Genomic DNA, 22,439 nt, shown 5'->3' on the forward strand with positions numbered 1-22,439 from the left:
AGTCTCAGTCTGTCTCCCAGGCTGGAGTGCAGTGGTGCAATCTCGGCTCACTGCAACCTCTGCCTCCGGGGTTCAAGTGATTCTCCTGCCTCAGCCTCCCGAGTAGCTAGGATTACAGGTGCGTGCCACCATGCCTGGCTAATTTTTGTACTTTTAGTAGAGATGGGGTTTCACCATGTTGGCCAGGATGGTCTTGAACTCCTGATCCCAGACAACCCACCCGCCTCAGCCTCCTAGAGTGCTGGGATTATAGGCGTGAGCCACCGCGCCTGGCAATTTTTACTTTTTTTTTTTTTTTTTTTTTTGAGACGGAGTCTCGCTCTGCCACCCAGGCTGGAGTGCGGTGGCCGGATCTCAGCTCACTGCAAGCTCCGCCTCCCGGGTTCACGCCATTCTCCTGCCTCAGCCTCCCAAGTAGCTGGGACTACAGGCGCCCGCCACCTCGCCTGGCTAGTTTTTTGTATTTTTAGTAGAGACGGGGTTCCACCGTGTTAGCCAGGATGGTCTCGATCTCCTGACCTCGTGATCCGCCTGTCTCGGCCTCCCAAAGTGCTGGGATTACAGGCGTGAGCCACCGCGCCCGGCCCAATTTTTACATTTTTTAAGAGACAGAGTCTCACTATGTTGCCCAGGCTGGTCTTGAACTCCTGGGCTCAAGCGATCCTCCCACCTCAGCCTCCCAAAGTGCTGGGATTACCAGCGTGGGTCACTGTGCCCGGCCTCTGCCTGGTTGTTGAGGCAGAGACTGGTGTCTTCTTCCCTCGTCTTCTCCCCATATCAGGCCTCAAGAAAGACTTACATGAACCCTGTGGGAACATGCACTAGGACGTCCCTCACCACAAGTGCCTTCGCTGCAGGCCCAGCCTGAAAGTGATTAATCTCTGCTTCCACCTCTCCCTTCCCCCAACAGTTTGTCTAAAAGTGCCTAGTGGCCTGGGTGACAGACTGACGGGGTATCTCTCGGGTGGCCTGGAGCACCGGCTGTCAATTCCTTCACTTGCAAATTACCCAGGAGGGGTTAGCAGAGATACTGAGTTCCCAAACCACAGGGGGGTGAGAACAGGTCTGAGGCTGTGGGGTGGGGACATGGGGGCCCCCTCCCTGGTCCCTGGTGTTGTTCACCAAGCACAGCAGCAAAGTTGTGTCTGCAGCCAGGACGCCTGCAGCCAAGCTCCTGGCTGCACTCCCAATGCCCACTTCTGCAGGGGTTTGCCCCCCACCCTGCAGGGATGGGACACCTCCCCTTCTCCTCGAGGGTGGGGACAATGTGACATCATCCTCAACAAGATGCCTGGCCAGGCCCCATTCACTCTGCATCACCCAACAGGTGTCGGAACAATGCAGGAACCATGATACGGTCTAAGATGTAGGCTCTACTCAAGGTAGGCACAACTTTGTAGAATAAAATATCAAGGTTTCACAAGGTGACAAGCGGCCAGTTGCTCGAGTTGTGTTACAGAAACAGAGAACGTCTGGGACGGGATGGGGAGGTGAGAACAGTTTGTGGAGGGTTTAGTATGCAGTCTGTGCCCTATAACCCTCGCTTTAAGCCAGGATGCCAGCATCATCCTATGTCACCTACCACCCGTCTCTTGAAGTCATTGCCAAAGTGAAAAAGCAAAATGGAAATACTCTGCCAAAGGGACGAGAGACAAAAAGCTGAGGTCCTTAATATATAAAGATCTCCAACAAAGCAATAAAAGTGAACAAACCAGCTTAATAAATGTGGGATCCTGGATCAGATCATGGAACACAAAAGCACAGGGAAATGGAAAAAAGGATGAAATTAGAATCAGCCCTGTACTTAATATTGTAGCAAGGTTGATTTTTTTTAGTGGTGATTAATGTTCTGTAGTTATGGAAGATGTCAGCCAATGGGAAGCTGGATGAAAGGTGTAAGGGAACACTCTGTACTATTTTTGCACCTCTTCTGTAATTCACAAATTATCTCAAAATTTAAAAAATAAATTGTTAAAAGTGAACATAATCCAAAAAAAGCATTATAAATGTTCATTATGAAAAATTTCAAGCTCTCCAGTAATAAAAAAGATTATAGATCATACAATCAGATGTTACTTTTAGCCTTTAAATGACAATTTTTTTTTTGAGACAGGGTCTAGCTCTGTTGCCCAGGCTGAAGTGCAGTGGTGCAATCATGCCTTACTGCAGTCTTGACTTCCTGGGGTCAAGGGATCCCCCTACCTCCACCTTCCAAGTAGCTGGGACTACAGGTACATGCCACCATGGCTGGCTAATTGTTAATTTATTTTATTTATTTATTTATTTATTTATTTATTTATTTGAGACGGAGTCTCACTCTGCCGCCCAGGCTGGAGTGCAGTGGTGCAATCACGGCTCACTGCAAGCTCCGCCTCCTGGGTTCACGCCATTCTCCTGCCTCAGCCTCCGGAGTAGCTGGGACTACAGGCGCCCGCCACCACACCTGGCTAATTTTTTGTATTTTTAGTAGAGACAGGGTTTCATGGTGTTAGCCAGGATGGTCTTGATCTCCTGACCTCATGATCTGCCTGTCTCAGCCTCCCAAAGTGCTGGGATTACAGGCGTGAGCCACTGCGCCCGGTCATTTTTTTTTTTTTTTTTTTTTTTTTAAGACAGAGTCTTGCTCTGTCACCCAGGCTGGAGTGCAGTGACGTAATCTTGGCTCACTGCAACCTCCACCTGCCAGGTTCAAGTGATTATCCTGCCTCAGCTTTCTGAGTAGCTAGGACTGCAGGTGGGAGCCACCACACCCAGCTATTTTTTGTATTTTTAGTAGAGATGGGGTTTCACCATGTTGGCCAGGATGGTCTCAATCTCTTGACCTTAGGTGATCTGCCCACCTCGGTCTCCCAAAGTGCTGGAATTATAGGCGTGAGCCACCATGCCCAGCCAAATTGTTAAATGTTTTTGTAGAGATGGGGTCTTGCTATGTTGCCCAGGTTGGTCTCAAACTCCTGGGCTCAAGCAATCCTCCTGCCTCAGCCTCCCAAAGTGCTGATAATACAGGCATGAACCACTACACCTGGTCCAACTGGTAAGTATTTTTTTAAAATAGATAATATCCAGGATGGTCAAGGTGTGATAAATCATGGACTAGCACACAGTGGGTGGAGGACATTGGAATAACTGTTCTTGTAAGCAAGTCTCCCTCTGGAAAACTGTCCTAAGGATATGCTCATAGGATTGTGCAGAGCTGCACACACAAGCACTCTCCTGAAGCATTATTATGGATAAAGAAAAACAAATAATAAACAACTTAGATGCCTTGCTTGAGCCCAGGAGTTCCAGGCTGGGCTACAGCGAGCCCTGATGGCGGTGCTGTACTCCTATTTAATTTAGGAGATTAGTTCAGTAATCTATGGTACAACCATAAAACACTTAACATTCACTAAAAAGGATGTTGCAAATCTGTATTTGAAAATGTGGAAAGATTCCCATAATATATTGCTAAATTTAAAAAAAAAACAAATTAAAGAAGAGTATCAACACTATGATTCTAATATTATTCGGCAAAGTCCATACGTGTGTGGGTGTAGTGCACATTTTTTAACAGTACATGTTTGGAAGAACTAAAAGTCATCAGGACAGGTTGGAGAAGAGGTTGGCTCCAGGATTGGGGCAGAAAAAATATTATATCTCTGGAGCATCTTTTTGTGCCAGAAAGTAAGGAAACTCAAAGAACTATGGCAATGTATCAGAAGGACACAGAGTGAGCGTGGCTGGGTGCCAGTGGTTCATGCTTATAATCCTACCACTTTGGGAGGCTGAAGTGGGAGGATGGTTTAAGGTCAGGAGCTCAAGACCAGCCTGGGCAACACAGGGAGACCGTATCTCTGCAAAGAATTAAAAAAATAATAAAAGGCCGGGCGCGGTGGCTCAAGCCTGTAATCCCAGCACTTTGGGAGGCCGAGACGGGTGGATCACAAGGTCAGGAGATCGAGACCATCCTGGCTAACCCGGTGAAACCCCGTCTCTACTAAAAAATACAAAAAACTAGCCGGGCGAGGTGGCGGGCGCCTGTAGTCCCAGCTACTCGGGAGGCTGAGGCAGGAGAATGGCGTGAACCCGGGAGGCGGAGCTTGCAGTGAGCTGAGATCCGGCCACTGCACTCCAGCCTGGGTGACAGAGCGAGACCCCGTCTCAAAAAAAAAAAAAAAAAAAAAAAATAATAATAATAATAATAATAAAAAATAGCGGTGGCACGTGACTGTAGTTCCAGCTACTTGGGAGGCTGAGGTGGGAGGATTGCTAGAGACCAGAAGTTTGAGGCTGCAGTAAGCTGTGATTGCATCACTGTACTCCAGCCTAGGTGACAGGCAAGACCTTGTCTACAAAAAAAAAAAAAAAAAAATTAGCCAGGCATGGTGGTGTGTCCCAGCTGTTTGGGAGGCTGAGGAGGGAGGATCACTTGAGCCCAGGAGGTCGAGGCTGCAGTGAGGCATGATTGCACCACTGCACTCCAGCCTGGGTGACAGGGCAGACCCTGCCTCAAATAAAGAAAGAGAGAGAGGGAAGGAAGGAAAGGGGAAAGAAGGAAGGAAGGGAGGGAAGGAAGGGCCTTGTTCTTAGAAAATGTCCACCAAGATCTTTAGGGTTAACGGGGCATGATATCTCCAGCTTGATTTCAAATGACTGGAAATAAATTAATATGCATACATGTATAACTACATGCATATAATTCTGTGTATATATAACTGCATAATGATATATCTAGTATATATGCCATATAAGTAACTATCTTTCTGTGTATATATAGATATATACACACATATCCACCTGCAATTTATACATAAATACATAGACACACATAAATGTGTATACACACACACGGTGAACGATGGAGTGAGTGAGAGAACAATAAAATAAAAAATAGGGCAAGTGTAAACAGTTGGCATATTTGAGTATAAAGAGTATATGAAGTGACTGCATCTATTCTCGCAACTTCTCAGTAAGTTCGAAACGATATTGAAAACAGCCCGTTAGAAACAGGCAGCCTGGAAGAGATTTTAATAGTCTTCATCCCCAGACTGGGATTACCAGGGGAACTTTTCCTTTTGAAAACAAAATGGAGACATCATTCATATACCATAAAATTCACCCTCATAAAGTGTAAAATTCAGTTTTTAAAACATTTTATTATTATTTTTTGAGACAGAGTCTTACCCTGTCGCCCAGACTGGAGCGTAATGGCGCGATCTCGGCTCACTGCCACCTCTGCCTCCCGGGGTCAAGCGATTCTCCTGCCTCAGCCTCCTGAGTAGCTGGGATTACAGGCACCCACCACCACGCCCAGCTATTTTTTGTATTTTTAGTAGAGACGGGGTTTCACCATGTTGGCCAGGCTGGTCTTGAACTCCTGACCTCGTAATCTGTCCGCTTTGGCCTCCCAAAGTGCTGGGATGACAGGCGTGAACCACTGCATCCAGCAAAAATTCATTGATTTTTCAGTATCCCTTTTTCTTTAAACCTCTGTGTGTTTTCTGAAAAATTTTTTTAGCAACAAGCCGGTGTTACTTTTGTAAACGTCAAGTTGTACTGTTTTGATGATGAAAAACGGACCTCTCACCCCCTTTGTAGACTGTGGAACCAGGGCTAGCTCAGCACAGTCTTGCAGCTGTCATGATGGGGTGAGATCGGGGAGGACTAAGAGCTCCCACCTTCCACTGCCCCACCCTCCAGCTTTGCCCACTCCAGCCCAAGCTGTGTGGCAAGACCCCTTGTTGGTGCAGGTGCTGGGGGCTGGCGGCTGCTGGCATTCCCACCTTCCAGAGTGACTTTCACAGTCCCTGATGAGTTCCCCATACTGCTCAGCAGGCCCATAAATTCAAGGCGAGGGCTGCAAATGGGGAACCTGGGATGGCACGTCTGGCTCGGGGAGCTGGGAGCCAGTGGGGCCAGACAAGCTGCTGGTGACCTCGGTGCCCCAAGAGCTCAGCTGAGGCTGAAAGGGAAGGATAGGGAGGGAAGGACACTCACGGACTCTGGAAATGAGTGCAAATTCCAGCCCTGACATTTGACAGCCAAGGGCTCAAGTGAAAAAGGAGGTAGAATGTACACACACACGCACGCAGGCATCCCTCACTCAATGGGAACTCAGAGTGAATATCGTGTGTAGATCCACTAGAGTGTCACCTTGGGCCAGGCGCGGTGGCTCACACCTGTAATCCCAGCACTTGGGGAGGCCAAGGCGGGTGAGCTCAGGAGTTCGAGACCAACCTGGCCAATATGGCGAAACCCCGACTCTACTAAAAATACAAAAATTAGCCGGGCATGGTGGCAGGTGCCTGTAGTCCCAGCTACTCAGGAGGTTGAGGCAGGAGAATCACTTGAACCCGGGAGGCAGAGGTTGCAGTGAGCCGAGATTGTGCCATTGCACTCCAGCCTCCAGCCTGGGTGACAGAGCGAGACTCCATCTCAAAAAAAAAAAAAAAAAAAAAAGTCACTTTGAAATCATAATGACAGTGGAGAATCCTGGCATCCACTACCATGCCAGGTGATCAAGCTCATCAGCAGTAAGTCATGTGGCTACCGTGTGCCCTTGATAGGATGTGATGAGAAGGCCCTCGCATCTGAGGTTTTTCTCCCCAAAACTCAACACTCCAGTCTGACCATGAGAAAAACACTGGACGAATCCAATCGAGGCACAACCTACAAAACACCTGACCAGACCTCCTCAAGACTGTTCAAGGCATCAGAAACAAGAACGCCTGAGAAACTGTCTCAGCCCTGAGGAGCCAGAGAAACAGAATGACTTCTTAGGATGGCTGGACAGGTGGATGGGCTGGTGGACAGATGGATGGGTGGGTGGGTGTGTGACTGGGTAGATGGGGGGGTGGGTGGATGGATGGGTAGATGAGCCTGTGGGTGGATGGGTGAATGGGTGGATGGGTGGGTGGAAGGATGGATGAGTGGATGTATGGCTGGCTGACTGGCTGACTGGATGGATGGATAGATGGATGGATGGGTAGGTGGGTTGGTGGTTGGGTGGATGGATGGGTAGGTGGGTGGATGGATGGATAGATGGATGGATGACTAGGTGGGTTGGTGGTTGGGTGGATGGATGGGTAGGTGGGTGGATGGATGGATAGATGGATGGATGACTAGGTGGGTTGGTGGTTGGGTGGATGGATGGATGGATGGGTGGATGGATGGATGGATAAATGAATGTCTGGGTAGATAGTTGGGTGAATGGACAAATAGACGATGGATGGATAGATGGATGGGTGGTTGATGGGTGAGTGAATGTATGGATGGTGGATGGCTGAGTGGTTGAATGACTGCATGGATGGCTGGATGAATGGTGGATGCATAGATGCATGGATGGATGGTGAATGGATGGATGGATGGATGGATGGATGGATAAGTGGATGGATGCCTGGGTGGATGGCTGAATGAATGGATGGATGGATGGTGGGTGGGTGGATGGGTGGATGGATGGATGAATGCTGGATAGATGGCTGGATGGAGGATGGGTGGCTACAGACAGATAAGTTAGAAAGGTAGATGTCAGATGAAATAGTTATAGATGCACACACTCACCTTTATGTATACATGCATGTACACACATATATTCCCACACATATCTTCCATACAAATGCAGATATTTTCAAGCATGTATTTCCTAGGACTTTCCTGAATTTAAGTTTTCCGAGACATCCCAATGCAAGCTTCCTCCTGCTTCCTCCCTCGCCCCTTCCTCTCTGTCCACAGACGCCCAGTCACGAAATTCTGCCAATCTGGCTTCCACAAGGGTGGCCGGTCATTGACTTCTCTTTACCACTCTCACCCCCGACAGGCAGTGTCTTGCCGGCATCCTTAGGTGTCAGGAGGGGCTCTCCTGCTTTGGATCTGGCCCTTCCTCACCACATGGCTGCCATCTTTCTGATGCATAAGCCTAACCCCCTAAGTCCATGACATAATCCTGGCTTTTCCCCCAGACCGTGTGGACCCAGGGGCTGATGGTTCTCTGGGGTGGGGCCGTCCTGGGCACTGCAGGGTGCTGAGCAGCATCCCTGGCCTCCCTCGACTTCATAACAGGAGTACCCCCTCCAAGTTGTGACAACCACAGATGTCCCCAGATGTCGCCCAGTGTCCCCCAGGGGCCAGGGTCAGCCCCAGGTGAGGACCCCTGGGTTGGAGGTTTCCCCACGGAGAGTTGCGGCGGCAAGAAGATACCAGGAGGATGTGACCTGCACGGAATCACCAGATCCTCCCTGAACATTTGGCTCCAGGGTCTCTGCCTGGACAGAACCATTCCCAGATGCAGACCCAGGGGCCTCTCCTGCCCCTCCGACCTCACCTGCGTGCCCTGCGTTGCTTCCTCTGCCGGGGAAGCTCACCCACGCTCTCAGGTCCTGGCCAGAAGGACAGAGGGCTCCCCGGGCACAACGTCTTCTGATGAGAATCACAGCTGCTGAGAGGCAGCTGCAGGGGGCTGGGAAAGTTCCGGGGACCCAAGGGAGCTGTGAGATCTAGCGCCTGGGATGGCAGAGGCTCCGGCCAGTGAGGACAACAGTGTGGGGGTCGGTACGCAGGCGGTCACCTTGTAACGGCCACAAACGGGCTGCAAACGGGAGGCACGCCTGGGCTGCTGAGTCACCCGGGCCTCACGCAGTTCTCAAAAAGCTGTAACTTGAGGCAACATCACACCGACCGTGGAAGCGTGGAAGGGAGGCGGACGCTGTCTCAGCCTCCAGGAGCTCTGGGTGGGCATCTGATTAACGTTCATGACCCCGGGATGCTAAACACACGGAGTAGCCTCTGTGACCGGCCACGCAACCCACGGACGCTTTCTCAGTAGAGGCTTCTCCCAGGCCCTGTGGACGCCGGGGCCAATCTTTCTCCCGGGTGGGGCCGTCCTGGGCACTGCTGGGTGCTGAACAGCAATCCTGGTCTCCACCCTCTCCACGCCGGGGGCACCCCCAGTCATGACAACCACAGATGTCCCAGACGTCGCCCAGCGTACCCCTGAGGACAGAATCTATCCCCCGGTGAGACTCCCTGGGTTAGGGGATTCCTCGGATCCCTGAGAGACTCTGCATCCCATGATCCTCTGCTCCACTGAGGTCCCAGGAAGCTGCACACATGGCAATCCACACCCTGAGTGGGGAGGGAGAGAGGAGGAGAATCCCAGGAGTTGGGGGTCCCCCTGGTTTACACGCTCTGCCCCATCGGGAGCTTATTCTGTTGTCGAGTGTGAGCAGGGAGCAGATTCAATATTTTTCCCTTAATGAACACAGGTCTCTCCCTCTCTGCACTCTGGACACTGAGGCTGGATCGTCCTCTGGGGTGGGGCTGCCGTGGGCACTGCAGGGTGCTGAGCAGTGTCCCTGGCCTCCACCCACTCCACGCCAGGGGCACCCCTCAGTCATGACAACCACAAATGTCCCCAGACATTGCCCAGCGTCCCCTGGGGCAGGATCACCTGGCTGAGAACCACTGCTAGGTGACTGTTACCCTCACCACGCCCCGTGAATAGGGTCGCTGCCAGGGTTAGACACAGCAGGAGCTGAGGCTGCGGGAGGCTGGTGACCCCTGGGCAGAAGGAGGGAGGGAGTGAGGGCTGATGCCTGGCTCTGGGCTCAGACAGATACAAGATGATTAGTCAGTAAAGCACCAGAGAGCAGGGACGATCTGACCAGGGTCCGGCTAGTTCCTCTCTGGGGTGAGCGCTTTTCTTCCCAGAGAATTCAGAGGTGCTTAGATGTTGAGGAAGTTTTGTTTTGTTTTTTGTTTGTTTTTGGAGACGGTGTCTCACTCTGTCACCCAAGCTGGAGTGCAGTGGTGCGATCTTGGTTCACTGCAGCCTTGACCTCCCAGGCTCAAGCCTCCTCCCATCTCAGCCTCCCGAGGAGCTGGGACGACAGGTGCGCATCACCGCGCCTGGTTAATTTTTGTATTTTTAGTAGAGATGGGGTCTCTCCATGTGGCCCAGGCTTGAACTCTAGGGCTCAAGCGGTCCTCCCGCCTCGGTCTCCCAAAGTGCTGGGATTACAGGCGTGAGCCCCCATGCCCAGCCCTGGCTGGAGGATTTGAATTCCTCCAGGTAGAGGAATCAGAAACCATTTAAAGGGAAAATACAGAAAGTCTTGACTTAGCCTGGAGAGGACCAAGAAGTGGCTTTAGAAGTGGCTCTAGAACATGGAGAAGGATGTTTAGACAGTATAGAGGTTGGCGAAGTGAGTTAGGATATAGTTAACCCAGAAACTCATTTTTTTCCCTTTTTTTTTTTTTTTTTTCTGAAGACAGGGTCTCACTCTGTTGCCCAGGCTAGAGTGCAGCGGTGCGATCATAGCTCACTGCAGCCTTAACCTCGTGGGCTCAATTGATCCTCCTGCTTCAGCCTCCTGAGTAGCTGGGACTACAGGCACGTGCCACCACATCCGGCTAATTTTTGTGTTTTGTATTTTTTTGTGGAGACAAGGAGTTGGGATTACAGATGGGAGCCACCACGCTCAGCCCACATGATCATCTTAACAGATGCAGACAAAATTCAACACCCTTCATGACAGAAACACTCAACAAATTCGGAACACAAGAATATTCCCTCTACCCAATTAGAGGCATGCACAAAACACCCACAGCTACCACGATACTCATTGGTGAGAAACTGAGTGCTTTTCCCCTAAGCCAAGAACAAAGCAGGGAGCCATGGCTCACGCCTGTAATCCCAGTGCTTTGGGAGGCCAAGGAGGGAGGATGGCTTAAGCCCAGGAGTTCAAGATCAGCCGGGGCAAGATGGTGAGCCTCCATCTGTACAAAAAAAAAAAAAAAAATTAGCCGGGCATGGTGGTGCTCACCTGTAGTCCCAGCTCCTCAGGAGGCTGAGGCAGGAGGATAGCTGGAGCCTGGGAGTTTGAGGTTGTAGTGAGCCATGATCACACCACTGCACTCCGGTTGTCCAGTCTGGGCAAAAGAGCAAGATCCTGTCTCAAAAAATTAAAAATAAGTCAAGGCCAGGCTTGGTGGCTCATGCCTGTCATCCCAGCACTTTGGGAGCCCAAGGCAGGAGGATTGCTTGAGTCCAGGAGTTCAAAATCCTATCTCTGCAAAAAGTTAAAAAATTAGCCAGGCATAGTGGTACACGCCTATAGTCCCAGCTGCTTGGGAGGCTGAGGTGGAAGGATCACTTGGGCCTAGGAGTTCGAGGCTGCAGTGAGCTGTGATCGTGCCACTGCACTCCAGCCTGAGTGACAGAGTGAGATCCTGTCTGTTAAAAAAAAAAAAAAAAAAAAAAAAAAAAAAAAAAAAATTTAAGGCTGGGTGCAGTGGCTCAAGCCTGTAATCTCAGCACTTTGGGAGGTTGAGGTGGATGGATCACTTGAGGTCAGGAGTTCGAGACCAGCCTGGCCAATGTGGTGAAATCCCATCTCTACTAAATATACAAAAATCAGTTGGGCGTGGTGGCACACGCCTGTAATTCCAGCTACTCGGGAGGCTGAGGCAGGAGAATCACTTGAACCTAGGAGGCGGAGGTTGCAGTGAGCTGAGATCACGCCACTGCACTCCAACCTGGGTGACACAGCAAGACTCTCATCTCAAGAAAAGAAAGAAAAGAAAAGAAAGGAAGGAAGGAAGGAGAAAGAGAAAGAGAGAAAGAAAGAGAGAGAAAAAGAAAAAGAAAGAAAGAAAGGAAGGAAGGAAGGAAGGAAGGAAGGAAGGAAGGAAGGAAGGAGAAAAAGAAAGAAAGAAGAAAGAAGGAAGGAGAAAGAAAGAAGAAGGAAGGAGAAAGAAAGAAAGAAAAGAAAAAAGAGAAAGAAAGAAAGAAGAAAGAAGGAAGGAGAAAGAAAAGAAAGAAAGAAAAAGAAAGAAAGAAAGAAAGGAAGGAAGGAAGGAGAAAAAGAAAGAAGAAAGAAGGAAGGAGAAAGAAAGAAGAAAGAAGGAAGGAGAAAGAAAGAAAAGAAAAAAGAGAAAGAAAGAAAGAAGAAAGAAGGAAGGAGAAAGAAAAGAAAGAAAGAAAGAAAAAGAAAGAAAGAAAGAAAGAAAGAAAGAAAGAAAGAAAGAAAGAAAGAAAGAAAGAAAGAAAGAAAGAGAAAATAGGAACAAGACAAGGGTGGCCACGCTCACTCTTTCTATTCAGTATCATTACTGCAAATTCAAGCCAGTGCAACTGGGCATGAAAAGGAAAGAAAAAGCATCCAGATTGGAGCAAGAGAAGAAAAACCATCTCTCTATTTGCAAACAGCCTGCTCTGGTGTAAAAGGTCCCCGGGTACAATTTGTGCAGCAGAAATACGGCACTTCACAGGCTGCTTAGAAACCCAGCAAGTCTCTTGAGCACAGACTATTTTCCTAAGCTTGGTGGGGGCGTGAGAGGGTGGCCGGGGACTGGTGACAATGTTGTTTGTGCACTCGGAGAGTCCGGCTGAATTGCAACTGGCCTTTACATCCTAATCATCTCCCTGGGGACAATCTGAAAGTCATCGGATTAAAAAGTCACACTGAGATAAACCATCACGACGCGGTTCTCTGCAAAGCGACAGGTAATAAACAGACCTTAACGCACGTCATGAGGTTTGTTTTTCTTTTAAAAGTCAACAGCTGGTGAATCGCACAGGGCCGGGCAGGGCGGTCAAAGGGCCTGTTCCCCAGGCTGGGAAAAAAGCAGGAGCCCAGGGCGGCGGCAGCTGGACGCCGGCCCCGCGGAACTTTCTCCCGTCAGTCAGGGGCTGTATTTCTTAGCCATCCTCCTCTGACCTTCATTTCAAACCCCCTGCTGACGCATCTAACTTTGGCCCGCTCCGTGGGAACTCCAGACTCAGGGTGACCAACCTGACCTGGGTTGCCTGGGGTTGCCCTGGTGGGAGGGCTCCAAGTCCTCGGACCCAGCAAACCCGGGCTTGCTGATCACACCGCAGACCCCGTCAGGTGGCCATCTTTCTGGGGAAACCGGCTTCCTTTCCTCCCCGACTCCCTTGCTTTGTCTTGGTGGTGGCACCTGTCTTCCCAGGTGCTCAGGGATAACATCAGCCGTCCCTTGCTGGCCCTGGTGCTACTTGACTCCCGGGTCTTGAGTCTCCCTCTGTGGCCCAGGCTGGAGTGCAGGGGTGTGATCTCAGCTCACTGCAACCTCCGCCTCCTGGGTTCAAGCAATTCTCCTGCCTCAGCCTCCTGAGTAGCTGGGATTACAGGTGCACAACACCACGCCCAGCATTTTTTCTTTTCTTTTCTTTTTTTTTTTTTTTTTTTTTTAGCAGAGATAGTGTTTCACTATGTTGAACAGGCTGGTCTTGAACTCCTGACCTCAAGTGATCTGCCCGCCTCGGCCTCCCTAAGTGCTGGGATCACAGGCATGAGCCACGTGCCTGACCTCCCAGGTCTTACTTCTTGTAGATCTTGGAGTCTTCTATGTGTCTCTGGATCTTCCTGTGTGGTTCCCACCTCCGCTGTTTGACTCTAATCCCCTCCTCCCATGTCAGATGACGGGAGCAGTAAGGAAATAATGCCTTGGTTTAGCTCCTTTAGGCCCTGCACGTAGGGGGCTGTACTAAGTCTAGGAGCATTTAAAACCTCACTGCATACACACTACAACATGATGAACTCCCAAAAATCACACTCAGCGAGAGAAGCCAGACAAAACGCCACACAGTGTGTAATCCCATTGACACGAAATGTTCAGGACAGGCCAGTCTCACTCTGTCGCCCAGCCTGGAGTGCAGCGACACGATCTTGGCTCACTGCAACCTCCACCTCCCGGGTTCAAGTGATTCTCCCGCCTCAGCCTCCTGAGTAGCTTGAATTACAGATGTGCATCGCCACACTTGGCTACTTTTTGTATATGTAGTAGAGACAGGGTTTCACCATGTTGGCCAGGCTGGTCTCAAACTCCTGACCTCAAGTGATCCACCTGCCTCAGCCTCCCAAAGGGATTAGAGGTGTGTGAGCCACCGTGCCAGGCCTTTATAGCATATAATTTTATCTCAATAAAGCTGTTAGGAAATAAACTATACGTAACAACATTATCAACAGGTTGGGCCTTTTATCCAGGTGGGTTTTTCGAATGAACCAGTTTTAAAAGTACCATTAAAAAACAAAATTACGGCCGGGTGCGGTGGCTCACGCCTGTAATCCCAGCACTTTGGGAGGCCGAGATGGGCTGATCACGGGGTCAGGAGATTGAGACCATCCTGGCTAACACGGCGAAACCCTGTCTCTACTAAAAATACAAAAATTAGCCGGGTGCAGTGGTGGGCGCCTGTAGTCCCAGCTACACGGGAGGCTGAGGCAGGAGAATGATGTGAACCGGGAGGAGGAGCTTGCAGTGAGTGGAGATCGCGCCACTGCACTCCAGCCTGGGCGACAGAGCGAGACTCCGTCTCAAAAAAATAAAAAAATTGTAAGAGGTAAGGAAAAAAATAGAACAGGTAAAGAAAATGGGTCAGTCTTCCTTTTTTCTCTATCAGGCACATAACAATTTTCCATATTTTATAGATAAAACTGAGGCTTAGAAATGGTAGAATTGTGTGAATTCTATCTTGATAAAGCTGTCATGTATATCTATGTCTCTATATCTATTTATCCATCCACCTATCCATTCACTCATCCATCCATACATCCACTCGTCTGTCCATCTATCCATCCATCCATCCATCCATCTGCTCATTCATCCATCCACCCATCCATTCACTCATCCATCCATCCATGCATCCATCCATCCATCCATCCATCCATTCACTCATCCATCCATACATCCACCCATCTGTCCATCCACCCATCCATTCATCCATCCATCCATCCATCCACTCATTCATCCATTCACCCATCCATCCACCCACCCAATCAACCATCTATCCATCCACCCAACCAACCATCCATCCATCTGCCCAACCAACCAATTATCCATCCATCCACCCACTCATCCATTCACCCATCCATCCATCCACCCACCCACCCATCCATCCATTTATCCATCCATTCATCCATCCATCCAACCATCCATTTACTCATCCATCCATCCGTCCATCCACCCACCCACCCACATATATACAAATTAGAAATGGTCGAATTGCAACTAGAGTTCAAGACTTGCAAATCCTGGTGCAATAAATATTATTCTTTCTCATTTTTAAATGTTAATATCCATTTTGTTTTTCAAAGTTGAGCATGATATAAGTATGTTGTTCCTTGGATTCCTGATGCTCTCAGTAACCTAGCAACTCAGCACCTCACGGAGAACAAGAAGAACCTCTCACGCAGAAGGTTTGGCTTGCAAACAAGCCATTCCACACTGGAAGGCTGTGTGAACCGATGATGTGGAGGAATAATCATCCCTCCTTGCTGTTTCTTATGAGATTTGTAAGGCATACTCCCCCTTGCCAATACTATTTGCCAACATACTACTCCGCCTCCTCTCTGTTTCCTCTCTTGTAAGATGGCAACAACGCATGCAGGATTATTTCCGTCCCTTTCTTTAAAATGGCTGGTATTTTAAAGATTTTCTAGTATGTCATTGTTTTTGTAATTTGAAAATAAAAGGTTATTTTTTTTTAAAGGGAGAGATTATAGGGGACTGAGTGTGTGGCCTTGAGTTTGTCTGTTTCCAAACTCCCTGTTGAGGCTGTTCAACCAAAGAACCAATGTTGGGGGAAAGTCTATCCCAAGGCTCTAGCCCAAAGGAAACTCTCTTCTACACTGGGTGTGTTAGGATGCAGGAGAGCCACAAAGTCAATAAAAAAGGCACATAACAAACTAGAAGAAACTAGTAATATGTAGCATATGTAACAAAGTGCTAGTGCTTGTCATATGTAAAGAGCACCTACAAATCAATAAGAAAATAGTCATCTGTAGCATGTGTAACAAAGTGTTAGTGCTTGTCATATGTAAAGAGCACCTACAAATCAATAAGAAAAAACTCAATAGCCAAATAGAAGATATACAGGGGTACTTGGTGCAAAGATACTAACAATCAGGAAAGAAAGGAATAGGTGACTGATTTCACTGATGGCCAAATAATTGAATATTATAACATCAAAGAGACACTAATTTCACATAACTGGCTGGCAAAACTTTTAATTGTAGTTGATAATCATTATGGCAAGGTTGTGGGGGAACTGGCATTTTCACTCACTGTTGACAGGAGTTCAAGTTGCTATAAACTTTGTGGAAGGTTATTTGTCAATGATTAACAGAATTGTAAATGCCAGTATCTTCTTTTTTTTTTTTTTTTGAGACGGAGTCTCGCTCTGTCACCCAGGCTGGAGTGCAGTGGCCGGATCTCAGCTCACTGCAAGCTCCGCCTCCCAGGTTCACGCCATTCTCCTGCCTCAGCCTCCCGAGTAGCTGGGACTACAGGCGCCTGCCACCTCGCCCGGCTAAGTTTTTGTATTTTTAGTAGAGACGGGGTTTCGCTGTGTTACCCAGGATGGTCTCGATCTCCTGACCTCGTGATCCGCCTGTCTCGGCCTCCCAAAGTGCTGGGATTACAGGCTTGAGCCACCGCGCCCGGCCAATGCCAGTATCTTCTAACGCTGCATTTCTGCTTTTAGGAATTTACCTTCTGAGATATTTAGACAAGGTCAAAAGCTATGTATACCATGATGTTTCTGCTGCAACATTATTTGGACGTAAAAAAAAACCTATAAAGATTAGTAGTGTGTTCTTCAAGTCACTCTGGCATACACAAGAATGCGCTAACAAGAATGAAGCTGACTAACCACACTGACAAAAAATGGCAATCAAAAACAACTCTTAACATTTTTAAAAGGCTGAAAAGTAGAGTTGCTACATTAAAAAAAAAAATGCTCCTTCTATCAGACCATTTTGATTTCTAGCAATGCGGCAGAAAACATCACTTCAAATCTCTCCTCCTATAAAACCCAGGCAAGACTGGATGAAAGAAATGAACAAAGGCCAGGAGCAGTGGCTCACGCCTGTAATCCCAGCATTTTGGGAGACTGAGGCAGGAAGATCGCTTGAGCCCAGGAGTTCATGACCAGCCTGGGCAACAAAGCAAGATCCCATCTCTACAAAAATTTTTTAAAAAGTATCCAGGTGTGCTAGTATGTGCCCATAGTCCCAGCTACTGAGGAGGCTGAAGCAGAAGGATTGCTTGAGCCCAGAGATCAAGGCTGCAGTGAGCTATGATCACATCACTTCACTCCAGCCTGGGTGACAGAGTAACAAGGAGAGGGGATGGGAAGGGCGGGGAGGGGAGGGGAGTAAAGGGGAGGGGAGGGGAGGGGAAGGAAGGAAGGAAGGAAAAAGGAAGGAAGAAAAAGAGAGGGATGGAGGAAGAAAGAAAGAGGAAGGAAGGAAGGAGGGAAAGAAAGAAAAACATAAAGAAAGAAAGAGAGAGAAAGAAAGAAAGAAAGAAAAAGAAACAAAGAAAGAAAGAAGAGAGAGAGAGGGAGGGAGAGAGGGAGGGAGGGAAAGGAAGGAAGGAAGGAAAGAAGGAAGGGAGACAGAAAAAAGGAAAGAAGGAAGGAAAGAGGGAAGGAAGGAAGGAAAAAAAAAGAAAAAAAGAAAATGAATACCCTTTCTAACCCACAGCTGAGGTCACAAAAAAGTAAGAAAATCCAGCACAGACTAAAGACTTCAAAGAGGACAGAGCCCTGGGTGGAGAGAAGAGGCCCGTGGCCACCCATGTTGAGGATAGAGGCTTCTGGTCTTGGTCACTAACGGCCTGATTTTCTTCTTAATCTCTGCCTCTCTTAAAAATTTATAGTGGAAAATTCCTTTTTTTTTTTTTTTTTTTTGAGACGGAGTCTGGCTCTGTCGCCCAGGCTGGAGTGCAGTGGCCGGATCTCAGCTCACTGCAAGCTCCGCCTCCCGGGTTCACGCCATTCTCCTGCCTCAGCCTCCCGAGTAGCTGGGACCACAGGTGCCGCCACCTCGCCCGGCTAGATTTTGTATTTTTTTTTAAAGTAGAGACGGGGTTTCACCGTGTCAGCCAGGATGGTGTCGATCTCCTGACCTCGTGATCCGCCCGTCTCGGCCTCCCAAAGTGCTGGGATTACAGGCTTGAGCCACCGCGCCCGGCCTTTTTTTTTTTTTAACTTGCAATGTTTGTCTTTATTTTGTGCTTTATATTTTCAAACTGAAAAGAAATAGTATTGACTCAATTTCTTTCTGTTTTTTAAAATATTCGTTCTATGTATTTAGAAGCCTTCAAGCTGCTCTAAGGATTTCAAAAGCATTGAGAGTAGGACCAGGCACAGCGGCTCACTCCTGTCATCCCAGCACTTTGGGAGGCTGAGGCGGGCGGATCACCTGAGGTCAGAAGTTCGAGACCAGCCTGGCCAACATGGCGAAACCCCGTCTCCACTAAAAATACAAAAATTAGCCGGGCGTGGTGGCAGCTGCCTGTAATCCCAGCTACTAGGGGTGCTGAGGCAGGAGAATCGCTTGAACGTGGGAGACGGAGGTTGCAGTGAGCCGAGATCGCGCCACCGCACTCCAGCCTGGGGGACAGAGCAAGACCCCATCTGAAAAAAAAAAAAAAAAAAAAAAAATAGCATTGCGAGTACTTTTCCTGGGGTAGCACTTTCTTTTTCTTTTTTTTTTTTTTTCTGTAAACAATCCTTGGAGTTCTGTGGTCCATGCCATTTCCTTCTGTTTCAATGTTATGTATGTTTTGATTACTACTGTGATGTTTTAAGTTTTCGGAAGCAAGCTGAAAGGCAGACAGAAAGATTTGATGCAAAATAAAAACAAAAACAAAAAAGTTTCTTACCTTATTCACCCCAAACTTCTCAAATCTGGACTAAATACTATACTTTAAAACAAACATGTGGTGCATCTGAAGGCGAGGACAGTTTATTTCTCTGCTTTTGTATTACGCAAGTTGTTTACAGAAACTGCAAATTAAGGCCGGGCACAGTGGCTCACGCCTCTAATCCCAGCACTTTGGGAGGCCAAGACAGGCAGATCACCTGAGGTCAGGAGTTCAGGACCAGCCTGGCCAACATGGAGAAACCCCATCTCTACTTAAAATACAAAAAACTTAGGTGAGCGTGGTGGTAGGCGCCTATAGTCCCAGCTACTAGGGAGGCTGAGACAGGAGAATCACTTGAACCTGGGAGGCAGAGGTTGCAGTGAGCCCAGATCACACCATTGCACTCCAGCCTAGACAACAGAATGAGACTCCCTCTCAAAAAAAAAAAAAAAAAAAAAGACGCCGGGCGTGGTGGCTCAAGCCTGTAATCCCAGTACTTTGGGAGGCCGAGATGGGCGGATCACGAGGTCAGAAGATCGAGATGGGCGCAGTGGCTCACACCTGTAATCCCAGCACTTCGGGAGGCTGAGGTGTGTGGATCAATCACCTGAGGTCAGGAGTTCGAGACCAGCCTGACCAAAGTGGTGAAATCCCGTCTCTACTAAAAAATACAAAAAACTAGCCGGGCGAGGTGGCAGCGCCTGTAGTCCCAGCTACTCGGGAGGCTGAGGCAGGAGAATGGCGTGAACCTGGGAGGTGGAGCTTGCAGTGAGCTGAGATCCGGCCACTGTACTCCAGCCTGGGCGACAGAGCGAGACTCCGTCTCAAAAAAAAAAAAAAGAAAGAAAGAAAGAAAGAAGGAAGGGAGGGAGGGAGGGGGGGACTACAACTTAAAAAATTACATATAGTGGAAAATTTCAAACACAGCCTGAAGTACCCATACCAGGATGAGGTCTCTCTGAGTGCCAACGCCTCCTGCAACAGGAATTAACATTCTGCCCTTCTTCTGTTCTCACTTCCTCTCTCCAGCTTTGCACGGGTATTTCACACAAATTCAAGACATCATATGACTTTCCCTGTAGACCCTTCAGAACGTTCTCTAATCATGGGAGCCTTCTCATTTCCCAACACAGAACCATCCAATCAAATTAACAATGTGTTGCTACATGATTATCACCAATAATTTCCTGTTACCAATAACCAGGCTGTGACCCGTTGTCTGTGACTATCTCACAAATGTCCTTTTACGACCCGGCGTGGTGGCTCACGTTTGTAATCCCAGCCCTTTGGGAGGTTGAGGCGAGCTGATTGCTTCAGGACAGGAGTTTGAGACCAGCCTGGGCGACATACCAAGACCTCATCTCTACAAAAAAAAAAAAAAAAAAAAAAAATTAGCTGGGCATGGTGGCACGTGCCTGTAGTCCCAGTTATTTGAGAGGATGAGGCATGAGGATCGCTTGGGCCCAGGTGATCAAGGTTGCAGTGAACCACGATGGCACCACTGCACTCTAGCCTGGGCGACAGGAAGATGCTGTCTCAAAAAAAATTAATTTTTTTTTTTTTTGAGACAGAGTCTCGCTCTGTCACCCAGGCTGGAGTGCAGTGGTATGATCTCGGCTCACTGTAAGCTCTGCCACCCGGGTTCAAGCGATTCTACTGCCTCAGCCTCCTGAGTAGCTGGGATTACAGGCGTTCATCACCACACCTGGCTAATTTTTGTATTTTTAGTAGAGACGGGGTTTCACCACGTTGGTCAGGCTGGTCTCGAACTCCTGACCTCAGGTGATTGATCCATACACCTCAGCCTCCCAAAGTGCTGGGATTATAGGTGTGAGCCACTGTGCCCAGCTGAAAAGAAATTAAATTTAAGGGCTGAGTGCGGTAATCCTAGCAGTTTGGAAGGCCGAGCGGGTGGATTGCCTGAGCTCAGGAGTTTGAGACCAGCCTGGGCAACAAAGCAAAATTCCATCTCTAGTAAAAATACAAAAAATTAGCCAGGCATGGTGGTGGGCGCCTGTAATCCCAGCTATTCAGGAGACTGAGGCAGGAGAATGGCGTGAACCTGGGAGGCGGAGGTTGCAGTGAGCCGAGATTGCACCAATGCACTCTAGCCTGGGCGACTCTGTCTCAAAAAAAAAAAAAAAAAAAAAAATTAAATGTAAAAAGGTAAAAAGCAGCTCAGGACCCTTAATTTACAAAGCGCTCCATATTGCTGTACGTATCTATGTGAGTGTGCATGCACAGGAAATGTCTAGAAAGAAAGTTTCAGTGGTTAGACGGGAATGACCATGACAACTGTCTAAGCAGCACCTGTGTAATACTTAGTCATCTCAGGCCCTCCACGCGGTTCTGTCCATCAACGACCGGATCCCGTGCTCGCGCGACTCTACAGTACATGGTTGTTACTCCACTACAAAGCAGGAAGCAACGCTTACGAAAACCAAGGAACTTGCTCAAGAACTCACAATCAAAACTAGTGGGCGGCCGGGCGCAGTGGCTCCTGTCTGTAATCCCAGCACTTTGGGAGGCCGAGGCGGACGGATCACCTGAGTTCAGGAGTTTGAGACCAGCCTGACCAGGAGTTTGAGATGAACTTGACCAACATGGAGAAACTCCATCTCTACTAAAAATACAAAAATTAGCCGGGTGCGGTGGTGCATGCCTGTAATCCCAGCTACTCAGGAGGCTGAGGCAGGAGAATCGCTTGAACCCAGGAGGCAGAGGTTGCAGTGAGCTGAGATCACGCCACTGCACTCCAGCCTGGGTGACAGAGTGAGAGTCTGTCTCAAAAAATAAAAAAATAGTGGGCAGGTCCAGTGCAGGGCTCACACCTGCAATCCCAGCACTTTGAAAGGCTGAGGCAGGAGAATCACTTGAGCCCAGGAGTTTCAGACCAGCCTGGGTAACATAGTGAGACCCCATCTCTACTAAAATTAAACAAAAATTAGGCAAGTGTGGTGGTATCCACCTGTAGTCCCAGCTACGCAGGAGGTTGAGGTGGGAGGATGGCTTGAGTCCAGGAGGTTGAGGCTGTAGTGAGCCATGATTATGCCCCTGCACTCCAGCCTGGTTGACAAAGGGAGACCCTGTCTCAAAAAAAAAAAAAAAAAAAAAAAAAAGAAGTGGGCAAATATCCACCCCAGTTGTTCTCCTTTCACGTTCTGCACTGATGGTCGGTTCCCACCCACCCCACACTGTTAACAGTGGTTAATTCTGGGGAATGAGATTTGTAATGAGATTTCTCCATTCTCACTCCTGTGGTACGAGACTTCTTTACAAACACATTCTCAACAGGGCGAAAATCAATTCTTGGGGAAGTGAAAACAAATTTTACTTTTTTATGCATTAAGCCCAGAAAACAGAACATAAACAGATACACAGTATATCCAAGATATTGAAATTTCACGGGTATAGGCCGGGCTCAGTGGCTCACACCTGTAATCCCAGCACTTTCAGAGGCAGAGGTGGGAAGATCACTTGAGGCCAGGAGTGCAAGATCAGCCTGGACAACATAGCAAGACCCAATCTCTAGAAAGAATAAAAATTTAAAAATTATCCAGGCATGGTGGTGTGCACCTGTAGTCCCAGCTACTCGGGACGCTGAGGCAGGAGAATCACTGGAACCCGGGAGGTGGAGGTTGCAGTGAGCCGAGATCACGCCATTGCACTCCAGCCTGGGCGACAAGAGCAAAACTCCGTCTCAATAATAACAATAAAAATAATAATGCTACTTGGACATCTTTGGTCAAAAGAATCAGACATCGGATGCATCTAAAAATCTCTTGCCA

General features: G+C 48.5%; 1 protein-coding gene across 2 annotated transcripts in view; it reads right to left on the minus strand.

Annotated features, from left to right (window-relative positions):
• The window catches only part of LOC105485776 (G protein subunit gamma 7), a 211,632-nt gene that overhangs the window by 77,427 nt on the left and 111,766 nt on the right, over positions 1–22,439 (minus strand). Inside the window, exon 3 of one of the 2 annotated variants that reach the window (XM_071086713.1) lies at positions 19,920–20,014. The exons of the other annotated variant lie outside the window; for it this stretch is intronic. The gene's annotated coding sequence lies outside the window, so the exon portion shown is untranslated. The remainder of the gene's footprint in view (positions 1–19,919; positions 20,015–22,439) is intronic. 2 annotated transcript variants of the gene reach the window in all.

This window comes from Macaca nemestrina, chromosome 20 (assembly GCF_043159975.1).
Source record: "Macaca nemestrina isolate mMacNem1 chromosome 20, mMacNem.hap1, whole genome shotgun sequence".
Classification (NCBI taxonomy): Eukaryota; Metazoa; Chordata; class Mammalia; order Primates; family Cercopithecidae; genus Macaca; species Macaca nemestrina.